General features: G+C 37.3%; 1 protein-coding gene across 2 annotated transcripts in view; it reads left to right on the top strand.

Moving 5' to 3' along the window:
* CHD9 (chromodomain helicase DNA binding protein 9) overlaps window positions 1–14,895 on the top strand; it is a 232,426-nt gene that overhangs the window by 52,973 nt on the left and 164,558 nt on the right. The gene's annotated exons all lie outside the window — the stretch shown is intronic.

Genomic DNA, 14,895 nt, shown 5'->3' with positions numbered 1-14,895 from the left:
GGACCCGGCCGCTGCGCCTGTTGCGTCGGGCGGAGGTGAGGGCAGGGTGGGCAGGGCCCGGCGTCCCCGCCCCGCGCGAGGTCGGGGCCTCCCGGCCCGCCCGCTTCCCCTCCCGAGGGTCGGGCTTCCCTCCATCCTGCAGCCTCTTCCCCCGCCCGCCCGCCCGCCTCCGTGACTCATGACAGGGCGTCCCGCGCGAGCTGGGTGCCCCCGAGCCCGGGACGCCCCCGGCGCTTTCCCGGGCCCTGCCGGCCGGGTTCCGACCGCACTGCCCCCACCCCCACCCCGCTGGGATCCCTCGTCCCGAGCGGCAGCCTCGAGGGCCGCTCCACGTCTGCGGCGGGGCCCGGAGCCCGCCGCCGCTCTCTTGGGCTCTGGGTGTGGGACGTGATGGGTGGTTCCAGGGCTGTCTTCGCGGACATCCATCCCGAAGCCAAGCACGACCCGGAAAGCCTGGGTGTCTTACTGGCCTGTCGTCGCAGTCGCCAGCTCAGAGTGGTTTCTGTTTGTTCCTTTTTTAGTTCTGTTTTGCCTTTTTTTTTTTTTTTTATTTTTCAGAAAAATAAAACTTTTCAGAACAAAGTAGACCAAAAATTTCTTAAATTGTGGTATTAACAGTGTTCCATAGTTAACTTTTCCTGGGAGTCTGGGGTTGACACTACTGTGACTTTTACCCATTGTGTGAAATGCTCAGAACTACCTCAGAATTATCCCGTATTAAATAAAGTTTATTTTCATTAATAAAATCACTATCACATTTTACTTTCTCAGTTTTGCATGCTACTTTTCACCTTTTCCCTTTCTCTGATTTCAAACTCCAGTTCTACTTAACCAACTACCATCTTCAAGGGGGGAATAAGGGCTTCTCTTGTGTAATATTACTCTACCTAAACTGCATAATTGCACAGGTACTTTTCAAAAGAATGGCTAGGTCCACAAACACTTTAATGTACAGAAGGTGAACTTACTTGGGGTGGGTGGGGGTGGGGGACTCCACATTGCAGAGGGAGCAGTGTGTGGGTGGGCACGAGTGTGTGTGTTTTGGTCTTTGGGGGGAGGGGGTTTCAGTGCAAAAGGATGAACATAGCGTTTCTTCATTTCTGTTAGATTTACACAACTTGAAATTAAGTGGGCCTTTTTGCTAATAGTACAGAGTCTTCCGTAGGATACATACTGGATAAATATTTGTTAACTGAAAAACATCTATTGCTCTAAGCAAGTTAAACATGCATTTTGTATCTTCCAGGACTTCGCCTTTGCTTGTATTGCTTAGACACTTCACATTAAGTAGTTACAGTGTAGTACAAGGTATTAGCAGGTCTCAGCCCTTAGTGCGTTTCCTGTAAACCACAGATCATATAATACAGACATGAAGTGCTTTGGGAGAAAAATTTTAAAAAATTGCCTCCCAGATTAGATTCAGGTATCTTTGTCATTCTGGACGGTTTTAGGAGAGTGGTTGTAGAATTAAAAAACAAAAACCTTGTGATTGAATAACTAGGAGAAAATATCCTAAGGACATAAGAAATAGCATTAGGAAAATAAATTGTTAAGCCTTCTTGATTTAGAAGGAGTTCTGATTGGAGAGAATCAGGTTTTGTCACTTTACTAGCTGTGTAGCTGTACTCAAGTTTCGTAACTTCTGTGAACCTAAGTTTTCTTGAGTTTTACAGTTCTGTGATTCTGAGTGTCCCAAGAGATACGTCCTCTGAAATATAAAACTTACGCCTGGGTTGAAGTGTATGGAAAGGCAGAGGTTTTGAAACAAATAGTGGTATAGTTGGCCTTACCTGAAAAGAACATTTTTAAAAGAATAAGGTCATGTGGGAGGCATGAATAAAGATAAGAAAGCAGTGTTGTTAAAAAAAAAAAAAAATCCCATGATATAAGATTAATAAAATCATAGAATTTTCAACTTGGAAGTATCTTTAGAAACTTTTAACTCCAAACCCATTTTCTGATGTAACCGAATGCCTTCTATAAGACATTGAACTAGACGTTGGCACTTTACCTATGGAAACAAGGTAGAAGTCAAGGAGGGGCTTAATGTGTAAAATTAAGAGTCAGGAACTGAAGAAGAATGACAGAAGTGAAATGTATTGAAGTTTCAATAGTAAAATAAAAATTTTGGTACATATGAACATTTTAGATATTATGAAGGGTTAGATGTGTTTGTCACTGATACAAATGTAGTAGAAGTAAAAGTCAACCAAATACTTGGACAGAGAAGACAAAAACGAAATCCTAGAGAAGTCAAAGTATGAAGGAAAAATAAATATGACTGAAATAATATATACGCTGGGGAAATAAAGACCATTGGTAAGAATATGGAAACTTAAGGCATTTGGTTAGACTGAAAATGAATTATGAAACTAATAATGAAAGCTTGCTGTCATAAGTGTTTGAAAAACTTTGAAAGCCAAAAATTGGAATCAGAAGAGATTTATGAACACTGAGGAGATAGACCGATTTTACTGTAACCTTTTAAATGTTTTGTAGCTGTCTTGGTGTTGAGATGATTAACATGTCTTAACCATATTCAGATTTCTTGCATGATAGAAGATTTAGCTTTTTTACACTAATTTACTTTGTGAATATAAGTTGCCACATTCCAGTTTTATAACTGTCTTCTGACACTGTGTTTCTGTTTACTTGTTTGGGCTTTGCTCCCCTACATTCTGCCCCTGAATTTTACCAGTCTGAATACTCAGGTCAGATTCCACCCTGTGAATAAGGTCATCTTTTGTCATTGTGGCCCTTAGGGATTTCTCCTTCCCATGACCATAGCATTATAATTTGTCTCACTTATTTGACGTATCACATACAACTTCCTGACATTCCCCCTACTGTATTGGTTTTAATTTTGCGGGAACACCTTTGGCTCTTCCCTTTTAGAAACAGTTGGGTGCACTTGGCTCCATAGCTCAGGAGTTAGAGCACTGGTCTTGTAGAAACAGTTGGAAAGCTGATCAAGTGATTAAGGGGAAACCCAGAGAAGCGGAAGCCACTTTAAGCTATAATTTATTCTCTGAACTCCAGGTCACTCACATGCATTGATTCATTAAAAAGATTTATTTATTAAGAGATTCCTTTATTTAGTTCTTTATTATATTGCATAATAAATTTATTTATCCCTGCCTTTGTAGAATTTACAGTCTAATAGTGGGAACAGTCTAATAATGGGCATGTAAATAACAAATGTAAAGTTACTGTTTATGATGAATTCAGTAAAGGAGAAGAATGCTATGAGAGAAAAATGGGGAGGGTTTGAGACTGGTCAGAGAAGGCCTCTTTTATAGGTAGTGATATTTTTTAAGTCAAGACAAAGATTAAGAAGCTAGATAGGGAAAGGGTTTCTTGGAAGAGAAAAGAATATGAAGGCAAGAAAGAACTTAATTATGTTGGAAGAAATGAAAGAAATTCAAAGTGGCAGGAGTATAATAATCAAGGAAAACCATGTAAGATGAGAGATAGGCAGAGTGCAGATCATACAGGGCCTTGCAGGGCACATTAAAGACTTGGGTTTTACTGAGGATGTTACAGTGAGTCATTGAAGATTTTGAAGCAAAGATTTTGAATGCCTTAGATTTTAAGACTAATACTAGTTAAGAATGGATTAGAGAAAGGCGAAATGGAAGCAAAGACTACTACGTACAGTCGTTGAGGTAAGATGATGGGAGCTGGCCCTAGGGTAGCAATATCATCTAGTTTGATAGAGCTGAGAGTCGCAGGGGAGTTGACAACTTCATGACAGATTGGAGGTTAAAGGAAAGGTGTCAGAGTGACCTCCAGGTTCCTGGCTTGAGGACCTAGAAAGATGGTGGTGAGATTTTCTGAGTTGAACATGGGGGGGAAAAAGTTTGGCAAGAAATTAAGCTTTGAACACCATTCCAGGCAAGAGCTTTAGAAGGCAGAGTGAGGGGAGGGGGACTACCTTTATCCGACCGATCCGTGCCTCCGCTACAGTAGGTTTAGCTGTATACGCAACACCACACCATCACCGTGCTCTTAGCGTGTATGTTGAGAAGAAAAAGCAAGCTTCATATTTATGTTAGAAGAATTAGGAACTTGAAATGATCTTAATTTTTAACAATACGCTTCAGTTTTTGAAAGTTGATTTGTGAAAAAAGATTTAATACAGTTCTTTGTAAAATATAATACAGACTATATTAGATAAGAAGGTTTGAGAAAAAAAATTAACCTGAATGTAGTATCAGATGGGTTTCGATATTATTTGGGTGATGGCACAGAATACAAGTCTTGTAATCTTGATGTTCTCAAGAAAGTGGCACTCTTTAAAGTTATTAGCTTGTAAGCAGCCTGATATTAAATTTATCATTTTTAATGAGGCTGCTGGTGCTTATGAGTAAAAATCCTAAGTGCAGGCCATTAGGAGCTATTATTTATCAAATAACTGTAGATGGTGATATTTCTTATAATTTGTCATTACTAACTAAGCAAATAGTAAGTTTTTTAAAAAAAAACTGTAAAACTTAAAAAAGATTTTTTTTTAATGTTTATTTTTGAGAGAGAGACAGAGCGTGAGGTGGGGAGGGGCAGGGAGAGAGAGGGAGACACAGAATCCAAAGCAGGCTCCAGGCTCTGAGTTGTTGGCACAGAGCCCTATGTGGAGCTTGAACCTGCAAACCATGAGATCATGACATGAGCCGAAGTCAGACGCTTAACTGACTGAGCCATCCAGGCGCCCTTAAAACTTTTTTTAACCAGCAATTTTAAATATTGTTATTGCCTCAAAGGGGGGACAGTTTGAAATTGAAGGGAAAAATAAAGATCATTTTTCTTGTTCAGTGGTTATTTCAGTTTAGTTTACTTGACTAAGCAGCAGCAGTATAAAGTATATTGAGTTTTATTCTCTTAGAAATCAATGGCTATGCTTCTGAAAGATAACTGCTAATGCATCTTATTCTTATATAAGAAGAAGGAAAAAATGGTTCAGATAATGGTTAGGTTTATATGTTTTACATAAATTTTGTTTTATCTTAAAATTTTGTGCTTTTTACATACTGAATAAAAGGTACTTTTTCATGGAATTAACTGGAATTCCATATATTTATGTATTTTGTAGTTATCTTTGCAGTGTTTATCTTTAGGCGATTAAATATTTATTCATTAACATTTTTTCTTCCAGTCAAGGAGCTGGACAGCTTTACCTAAAACAAACCTAGGAATTAAAGATTATAGATTTGGTGTACTGATTCAGTCTGTTTTATCGATGAAGAAATTGAGCTCCAGAGAAACTGAGTTGCCTGAGGTTTCTAGTATTAAGGACTATTTTATTTTAGAGGTTGCTTAAGTTAGTGAATTCACTGACTACACTTAGTTCTAATCTGGTGAGCACGTGTTAAAATCAGTAGTATACAAAGTTTACTTGAGTCCTTGCAGAGACCATCCTATATTTGCTTACCAATATTGTTTCGAATGACATGTACTCTAAATAATGACATAAATACTTATTTATGATTCATCTTGTTTCCGTTAGGTTTTTTATTTTTATTTTTTGATAAGTTATGACATTCAGAAAACTGTATGAGTCATAAGTTTATAGCTTTATGATTTATTACAAAGTAAACACATCTCTGTGACCACTACCCAGGTCAAGGAATAGAATGTTACGGGCACTCCAGAAGCTCCTCTCTTCCTCCCTTCCAGTTATCACCCTCTTTCAGCCTCCCAGAGGTAACTGCCATGCTGACTTCTAAAACCAAAGAGTAGTTTTGGCTGTTTTTGAGCTTTATGTAAGTGAAATCACATGGTATGTGGTTTTTTTTGCTTAATATTATGTCTGAAACTAATTTGTGTTTTTCTGTGCAGAAGTAGTTCATTCATTCTCATTGCTATTGATTCTAATGGATGATGGACATGTTTTCAGTTTGGAACTGTTATGAATAATACTGATACGAACATTTCTGTACATGCCTTTTGGTGGGCACACATATGCACACATTTCTGTGGCATATATATTTCTAGAAGTGGAAAAGCTGGTCATGGGTATGCATATATTCAACTCTACCAATAAGGCCATATCATTTTCCAGATTTGTTGTTCCAGTTTATGCTCCTTTTAGCAGTGTATGAGAATGCCAGTTACTTTATATTCAGTTATGTGGTTTGATTAAAATACTATTACACGGTATTTGAAAAATCTTGTGCTATTTTTAAAAAATCTCCAATGGTGGATATTTGGTGATGAATAGCTATTTCTTCCTAAATGAGACATAGTATAAAGAAATATGAAGTAGCAAATCTAAAGATTTTCAGTCCACAAATGAGTACCTATGGTGTGCCTGTTGGATTACAGCATATTCAAACAAAACATAGTTTTTTGTTTTCAAAGTTAGTCAAATAACTTCTGAAAGATAACTTCTAACATATCTTATTCTTTTATAAGAAGAGGGAAAAAGTGTTAGGATAATGATTAAGTTTCATATACTTTGCATAAATTTTTTTTTCCAAAAATTTTTTTAATGTTTATTTATTTTTGAGAGAGGGAGAGACGACAGAGTGTGAGCTGGGGAGGGGCAGAGAGAGAGGGAGACACAGAATCCGAAGCAGGCTCCAGGCTCTGAGCCATCAGCCCAGAGCCTGACGCAGGGCTCCAACTCACGGACCGCGAGATCGTGACCTGAGCTGAAGTTGGACGCTCAACCGACTGAGCCACCCAAGTACCCCAAATTTTGTTTTATCTTAAACAGTGTCTTTTCTTGATCCTTAAAAATATTTGGTTGTGGAATACAGTGAATAGTACAGCATTTTAGGGGATATCGTTTGGAAAGAATGAAAAAATAACATGTGTCTATAACTTAAAGAAATCTTGAAGGAAATGGGAAAGAACTTTTGGTCAAAGTGAATTTGGTAACTATTAGGTGAAATGTACGTGATACTTTGAAAGAAGGCCCTGGGGAAGGAGGAGGGAAAGTATTATAAGGTTGTGTATTATTCCTGAGACGAATGGTGGGTGTCGTGTCAGGAACGACCAAAGCTCAAAGTGCTACTAACAGGGACATGCGTTATTAGGTAAATAGGGACCCCAGCTATTGCTTCCTTGGTATGCTTGTGGTCACATACTTCAAGGAAGGCAATGAGATGCTATATGGTCTCATTAAAGTAGTGGGAAATTGAGTTTTGTATCTTTATATCAGTAGTAAGAAAAACATTTTAAATAATTTATAGTATTCCAAAAAAAAATGGAATTGAGTTTCTGAAGGATTTGAATATGAAATCGCATTTTAGAAGACATGTTGACGAAGGTGTGTCAACATTTGACTAAATTCGAAATGCTAAGTGGATTTGATAGAAATAAAGTGACTGCATAGAAACTTAAGTCTATTACACTACCTTAAATGAATCAGAAAGGCAAGGGAAGCTATAAGAAAGGAAATCCAAGATAGTGTGTGTCATAGAAACTGAAATAATTTCCAGAAGGCAGAGGGGTTACTTGAACTGAGTTCAGAAAACATTTAAACAGCTTTTGTTATGGGCCAAGCAGGGTCTTAGCTGGTACCATGGATGAATAAGTCACGGGCCTTGTTCTTTGAGCATCTGGTGCCTAAATAGTATATGATAGATGCAGACGCATGGATGATTGGAGGCTTCTTATGGAAGGTTGCGTTTTTGAGGTTAGCTTCTGTCACTTGGTTAGTGGTGGCAAGTGTTCCCTAGTGGTCAGAGGGATTGAGAGAACATTTGGATTTGTCTAGGAACTTATTAGTCGCCCTTCAAAGTATAGTTGCAGTATTTTTATGGGAGCAGAGACTAAAATACAAGAGGTTAACTGGTAAGTGGGTATTTGGAAAATGGAGGCAGTGGATCACTTATTCTCAATATTTGTCACTGAACAGAAGGAAGGATAGACATGAGATGATTTTGTTTGTACCTTTTTGTTAAGGTAGGTCTGGAGACCCACTGCTGAGTTAAAAAGGAAGCAGGTAATTGCAAGGGGATGATTAAAGATCCTAAACAGAGTTGAAATGTATGTGGGTAGAAGTTGCTTAAAAGCTAGATGGAATGGTAATAAGAGGTGGAAGGTTTACTGACTCTTTGGAAAAGAGTCAGTCATACTTCCTCTTCTGAGAATCACTAGAAGAAAAAGACCAGATGCAAAGAGAGATACATGCTTCTGAAAAGATGATTGGTGAGTTTCAACTGGAAAACCTCAGAAGACTAAGGAAGAGGCAAAATTATCCTTGGGTGAGATTGGGGAAGTTCCAGTTGAAGGCTTGGGAAGAGAAAACATAGAGATGGCCTAGAAGCATAGGGAAATGAATCTAGACATTTCTGAGCAAAAGAAAGCATGGACCATACTGAAGGTACAGGTTGGTATTAGAACTGTACCAGGCATATAATAAATACTATAAATATGCAAAATATTAATTGGATTGAATTGGACTGAGATCTAGAGGTCAAATTACAGTGGTGTTAATATAGTATGGTGGGTTGAGCAAATGGTCATGAGAATATTGAAGATGAGGGGGACAGCATGAGAGATTATTAGCGAAGAATCTGAGTAGGTGTGGAGAAGCTTAATGGTCATGGGAGAGTTTGACTCTTGGGAAATCAGAAACGAGTTGACAGGTATGAGAGGGAAAGCTGCATTTACTATGTGCCTACTATATTTTAGGAACTTTGAATGTATTTCTAAACCATGCAACAACCCTGCAAATTAGGTGATAATAATCAACTTGGGTCTCAATTTTTAGTGTATTTTAGACTTTAGAAAGTTGTGCGTTTAAGTCAATTTCCTGTTTTTGATATTAAATGAAATTTATTTGGCTTTATAATACATATTTATGCTTAATTTGATTAGGGATATGATTGATGTTTAGGACTACTTCAGTTAAACAACTTGACTCCGTGGCAACCGGGAAATTTATAATCTGTTTTCAGTATCAGCCCTGAATTATCCTTAGTCACCTTTTACCAAGAGTAGAGATGAGATTATGTTTCAAAGATTTCCCTTTCTGTAAGATGCAAAGCAAGACTAAATTAAGTGTGAATGCCAATAAAGTAAGTAATTGAATTTAGTAAATCATTATCTGCAGACGGAGATGTTAACATAAACATTAAAATGAATGCTATCTACATTACTGATTTTCAGGTCTTTTAAAGCAAGGAGTCCCCCCCCTTTTTTTTTAAAGATTTTATTTTTAAGTAATCTCTACACCCAATGTGGGGCTCAAATTTACAACCCTGAGATCAAGACTCCATGCTCTACCAACTGAGCCAGTCAGGTGCCCCTGAATCCCTTGTTTTTTTAAAAATCCTACTAAAAAGCTCAATCTGTAAGATAAATAAAAACAGAATACTCAGGGTGAAATCTTTTATTGGTGGGGTAGTGGGGGAGGGGGAGGTCCAATCTCTTACTTTCAGTGACTAAAGATTACCCAGTGCCCTAAAGAGCACAGATTGCAAACTGTTTACAGTGTTTTATGTGGATTATTATACAATAGTTCTATGAGATAGTACTATTAGTATCCCCATTTTACAGGTGAAGAAACTGAGCTTCAAAATGATTATGTGATTTGCCTAAGATTACACAGCTAGTAAGTGATAAAGCCAAGATTCCATGCTTTCACTAGTCTTATTTTCAGAGCCCGTACTTTAACTGCTCTGCTATACAGAACCCTTTGTAGAATCACTTCTCAATGAAAATAGGATTCTTTGAGGGATAATTGGGAATTAAACTTTATTTTTATTTAAAAAAAATTTTTTTTAATGTTTATTTATTTTTGAGAGAGAGAGAGAGACAGAGACAGAGCTCCAGAGGCAGAAGGGCAGAGAGAGAAGGAGACACAGAATCAAAGCAGGCTCCACGTTCTGAGCTTTCAGCACAGAGCCTGACCCGGGGCCCGAACTCAAGAACCATGAGATCATGACCTGAGCCGAAGTCGGCCGCTTAAGCGACTGAGCCATCCAGGCGCCCCGAGAATTAAACTTTAAATTGGATCACTGAGGCATTTTTTATGGTAAAATATACATAACATAAAATATACTATTTTAAGCATTTTTAAGTGGACAGTTCAGTGGGAGCTTCTTAAAGCCATAAAAAATGATATATTATTGCTTAAAAGAATGGTTTTGAATCTCAGCTTTGGGGTAACTATTAAGGGTTGATGAGTTTTGTTTTATGTTATGACATTATTGAATTCTTGAAAGCGTATTTACTGTGTGCCAGGAATTGTGCTGGTAGATGCTAGGGATATAAAGATGAATAAGAACTAATCTCTGCATTCATCTTTAGTAGACAAGACAGACTTACTAAATTAGACCTTCTAAAGTAGACATTCTAGGTGTACTACTAGACCCAGAACAGTAATACGGTGTGTAAGTTATGGGAAAATGAGTGCTTACCAGTTCGAGGAGAGAGAGAGAGAGAGAAAGAGAGAATGTCTGTGTGTGTGTACACGTACATTTACATACAGGCTTCCTAGAAATAGTAGAACTTGAGTTTAATCTAAAAGACATTACTTATCAAGTGGAGGAAGGTGGGAGGTGGGGGGTCAGTGTTGTAGGCAGAGAGAACTTCTTGTACATATTAATGGAGATAGGAGAAAGTTTGAATTCAGGCCAACATTTCAACATGGTTGAGCATGGATTACCTATGGGAGAAGAGAAGCAAATAAGGGTGGAGGGGCATTGATATCTTTAGGAAGAGAATAAAAAGAACAGGTATATATGTTAGGAGGGCGAAGGCAGATATAGGCATATGATGATACTGTTGATTTGTATAAATATTTTTTAAATCATTTGGAAACTAAGTACAATCAGATATAACAGGCTTGGATCTTAGCAGTTTTTGAGCAAATTAATGTAGCATCATCAGTTCTTAGTTCTGCAGGTCAGTGAGAGGGAAATACATATCTGTCGGCATTTACCATGTTTTGGGACTTTGGATCTGTTCTTCTGAACTCTGGAATAACCCTGTCAAGTAGATGATCACCTAAGGGAAACAGACTGAGAGGTTCCAAGAACTGCTCAAGGTTATGCAGTTTAGAGAGATGGCAGTTGGAAACCTTGGGGTCCTTCAGCTCTACATTTGCTGCTGACTTACCTTTGCCACATATGGTCCTAATTGACTAGTGAATCTATTTTATTATTAAACAGTTGAAGTTAGATATATTGCAGTGAGATTAATCCAAAACATGTTGATGATACATACAGCAGAGTTAAGGATGGGATTTAATAGAACAGTATAAACAAATACAGAGATTGGCATATAAGACATTAAAGTCTTTTATTCTATGGGCTTCTTTCATGATTTTGTGTATTGTACATTAATAGAACAACCTCAGGATTTAATTGTTAGTTAGCTGTTGAAAATAATTTAGAAGGATGTCCTTCTGGATAACTTTCAAATTGGTGTATATTTTTGTTGGGTTCTAATTTTTGCTAATACTCATGTTGTTATATGTTAAGGTCATATTAGCCTGAAAAATTAAAAGATGAGGGTATTTCTACAACTTAATAGAATGACTGTCTTTCACATAAGTTTTTAAAGGAATTTTACATATAGAAGGTAATAATTGATGTCTTCAAGAGGAGGAAAAAGCATGGTCTTTTTAAAATTAAAAACTTTTAAAAATTTAATTTCAGTAAGTTTTTATTTTAGAATATGGGGCCCCACCACTTTAAGTCTTCCTTGCTTTTTTTCCTTGATGAGAATTTTAAGCTTTTTTTCCTGATGGAGCTTACATCTCTAGTTTGGTTGGGGCAATTTTTTAAAAATTTCTTTCTTGGAAGTCTATAGAATTTTTATAACTTTTGAATATGTGAATGGAAAGTAAACTACAGTATACAATGTTGAGTTATAAGATACCTTCACAGGCATCTTATCGAAACCTGTCATTGATGAGGAAACTGAAGTCCAGAGGGCTAACTGTGTTGTCACACATTCAGTTACTGTCAGAGATTAGAATTTTGGTCTCCTGATAAGGGAAAAACAAATAATACTAATAGGTCTTAGTCTATAGTTCGGGGTAATGAATTTTTTTCTTTTGGATCCTGTTAGCCTACTTTGAAAATGTCTGTGTAGGCTTATAAGTAACTGTTAGGTAAATTAAGAAGAGACATACTTAATATCCATATTAAAGAATTACTTTCAGAGTACTTTGGGTAGAAGTTTTCTTTTTTTATTTTCTTTTATTTTTAAAAATTTATTTATTTTTGAGAGACAGAGAGACAGAATCTGCAGCAGGCTCTAGGCTGTCAGCACAGAGCCCGACTCGGCTCGAACCCAAGAACTGTGAGATCATGACCTGAGCAAAAGTCGGACACTCAACCGACTGAGCCACCCCCAGGTGCTCCTTGGGTAGAAGTTTTCTAACCATTTGAGGGCTGAAAATTGGGTCACAGTTTGTGATTTGCTATCCAGATGTCTTTTATTACTGCACTTCCCATGTAAAAAAAGCTGAACATACTACCAAAGGGTAGGTTCTACAGCATGTCATGCTTATTCAAAAGGAACTTGAGAAATACTTGGGGGGGAGGGGAGCAATAAACAATGGGCCATAATACACATGCACTGGAATATTATTCAGCCTTTAAAAGAAGGGCAGTTCTGACACATACTACAAAATGGATGAATCTTGAGGAGATTAGGCTAAGTGAAATAACCCAGTCACATGCAAATACTGTATGGTTCCACTTACGTCAGGTATCTAGAATAGTCAAATTCCTAGAAAGAGAAAGTAGAATGGTGGTTGCCAGGGATGTGGGGAGGGAAAAATGAGGAATTGTTTAATGGATGCATGGTTTCAAATTTGCAACATGAAAAAGAGAATGTGTGCACAATGTGAATATATGTTAAAAGGTTCTGAATTGTACCCCTAAAAAATGGTTAACTAAGGTTGTAAGTTTTTTGCTTATATATGTTTTACCGTAATTAAAAATAAAAAATATTTTTTACATGGACCATAAACTCCAATATCCAGGTAACCAGTGTTGCCATTTTTTAAAAAAAACTTTCATGTAAGATTTTTTAAAAGAACAAAAACAATTTCTGCCTTATGTAGCATTCCCTCTCCCCAACCAAAAAGAAAAATTGGTCCATTCCATGAGTATTTATTGACTACTTACTATATTTTATATACTTATTATATACTTATATAATAAGTACTAGGGATACATCATATAAAAATTTTCGACGTAGAACTTACATTTTATGGGAAGCATAAGCTTTTTTAATTTAATTTAATTTTTTTTAATATATGAAATTTATTGTCAAATTGGTTTCCAGGGGAAGCATAAGCTTTAAACATGATAAATATATAAAATATATAGAATGTTAGCCAGTGCTAAGGTAGAAAAATAAAACAGGGAAGGGGAATATCCCGTATTGGACAGGAAATGGGGACATTTCATTTATTTATTTTTAATATTTATTTATTTTGAGAGATAGAGAGTGGGCAGACAGAGAGGGAGACAGAGAATCCAAAGTAGGCTTTGCACCGTCAGCATGGAGCCTAATACAGGGCTCAAACCCACCAGCTATGAGATCGGGACCTGAGCCAAAATCAAGAGTCAGCGCTTAACCAACTGAGCCACCCAGGTGCCCTGGAAATGGTGACATTTTAGATAGGGTGGTCAAGAAGGGCCTCAGTGAGAAAGTTACTTTTGAGGAAAGAACTGGATGAAATGAAAGAAGACTGTACATAGCAAGTGCAAAGGCCTTGAGGAAAAAACATGTCTGGCTTTTTTAATTAAAAGTATTTTTTTAAGGGGTGCCTGGGTGGCTCAGTCGGTTGAGCGTCCTTCTTCGGCTCAGGTTATGATCTCACAGTTCATGAGTCCTGCATCGGGCTCTGTGCTGACAGCTCAGGGCCTGGAGCCTGCTTCCAGTTCTGTGTCTCCCTCTCTCGCTGCCCCTCCCCCACTTGCGCTCTGTCTCTTCCTGCCTCTCAAAAATAAAGAAACGTAATAAAATTGTTTTTAATATTTTTAAAAGTTTATTTTGCAAGAATGAGTGAGCAGAGGAGGTGAAGAAAGAGGGAGAGAGAGAGAATCTCAAGCAGGCTCTTCGCCATCAGTGCAGAGCCTGGCGCAGGGCTCTATCTCACAACCATGCCCCAAAATCAAGAGTTGGTCCTTTAACCAACTGAGCCACCCAGGTACCCTTTAATAAAAAATATTTTTAAATTTAAATTAAATTTTTAATGTGTTATGTGTAAAATTCAGTGGCATTATTTCCACTGACAATATTGTGTAACCTTCACTACTGTCTTCCGTTTCTTCCCTACCTCCCTAAACAGAAACTACTCATTAAGAGATAACTCCTTATTTTTCCCTCTCCCTAGCCTCAGGTAATCTCTAATCCTTTTATCTTTATGAATTTGCCTATTCCACATATTCTAAATATTTTGTATAGTGGAATCATATAATATTTTCCCTTTTGTGTCTACTTATTATACTTAGCATAATGTTTTCTAGGTTCATCCACATTGTAGCAGGTATCAGAACTCTATCCCCTTTTTATGGTTGGATCACATTCCATTTTAGGTATCTACCAGATTTTGTTCATTCGTCTGTTGATGGATACTTGGACTGTTGTCAACTTTTGGCTGTTGTGAATAATGCCGCTATGAACTTTTGCATATAAATATTTGGGTCTCTGTTTCTAATTCTTTGGGGTGTATAGTTTGTATCTAGAAGTAGAATTCCTGGGTTATATGGTAATTCTTTAACTTTCTAAGGAACAACCACACTTTTTCATAGTGGCTGTGCCATTTTACATTACTAATGACAATGTAGGAGTATTCCAACTTTCCCACATCTTTTCAAACACTTGTTACTTTTCATTTTTAAAATAATATTCCTAGTAGTTGTGAAGTGAAATCTTATTGTGATTTTGATTTGCGTTCTCCTAATGACTGATGTTGAGTAT

Source organism: Acinonyx jubatus, chromosome E2 (genome assembly GCF_027475565.1).
Source record: "Acinonyx jubatus isolate Ajub_Pintada_27869175 chromosome E2, VMU_Ajub_asm_v1.0, whole genome shotgun sequence".
Lineage (NCBI taxonomy): Eukaryota > Metazoa > Chordata > Mammalia > Carnivora > Felidae > Acinonyx > Acinonyx jubatus.
The sequence above is the reverse complement of the archived record's forward strand: the minus strand, read 5'-3'. Positions and strand labels throughout refer to the sequence as shown.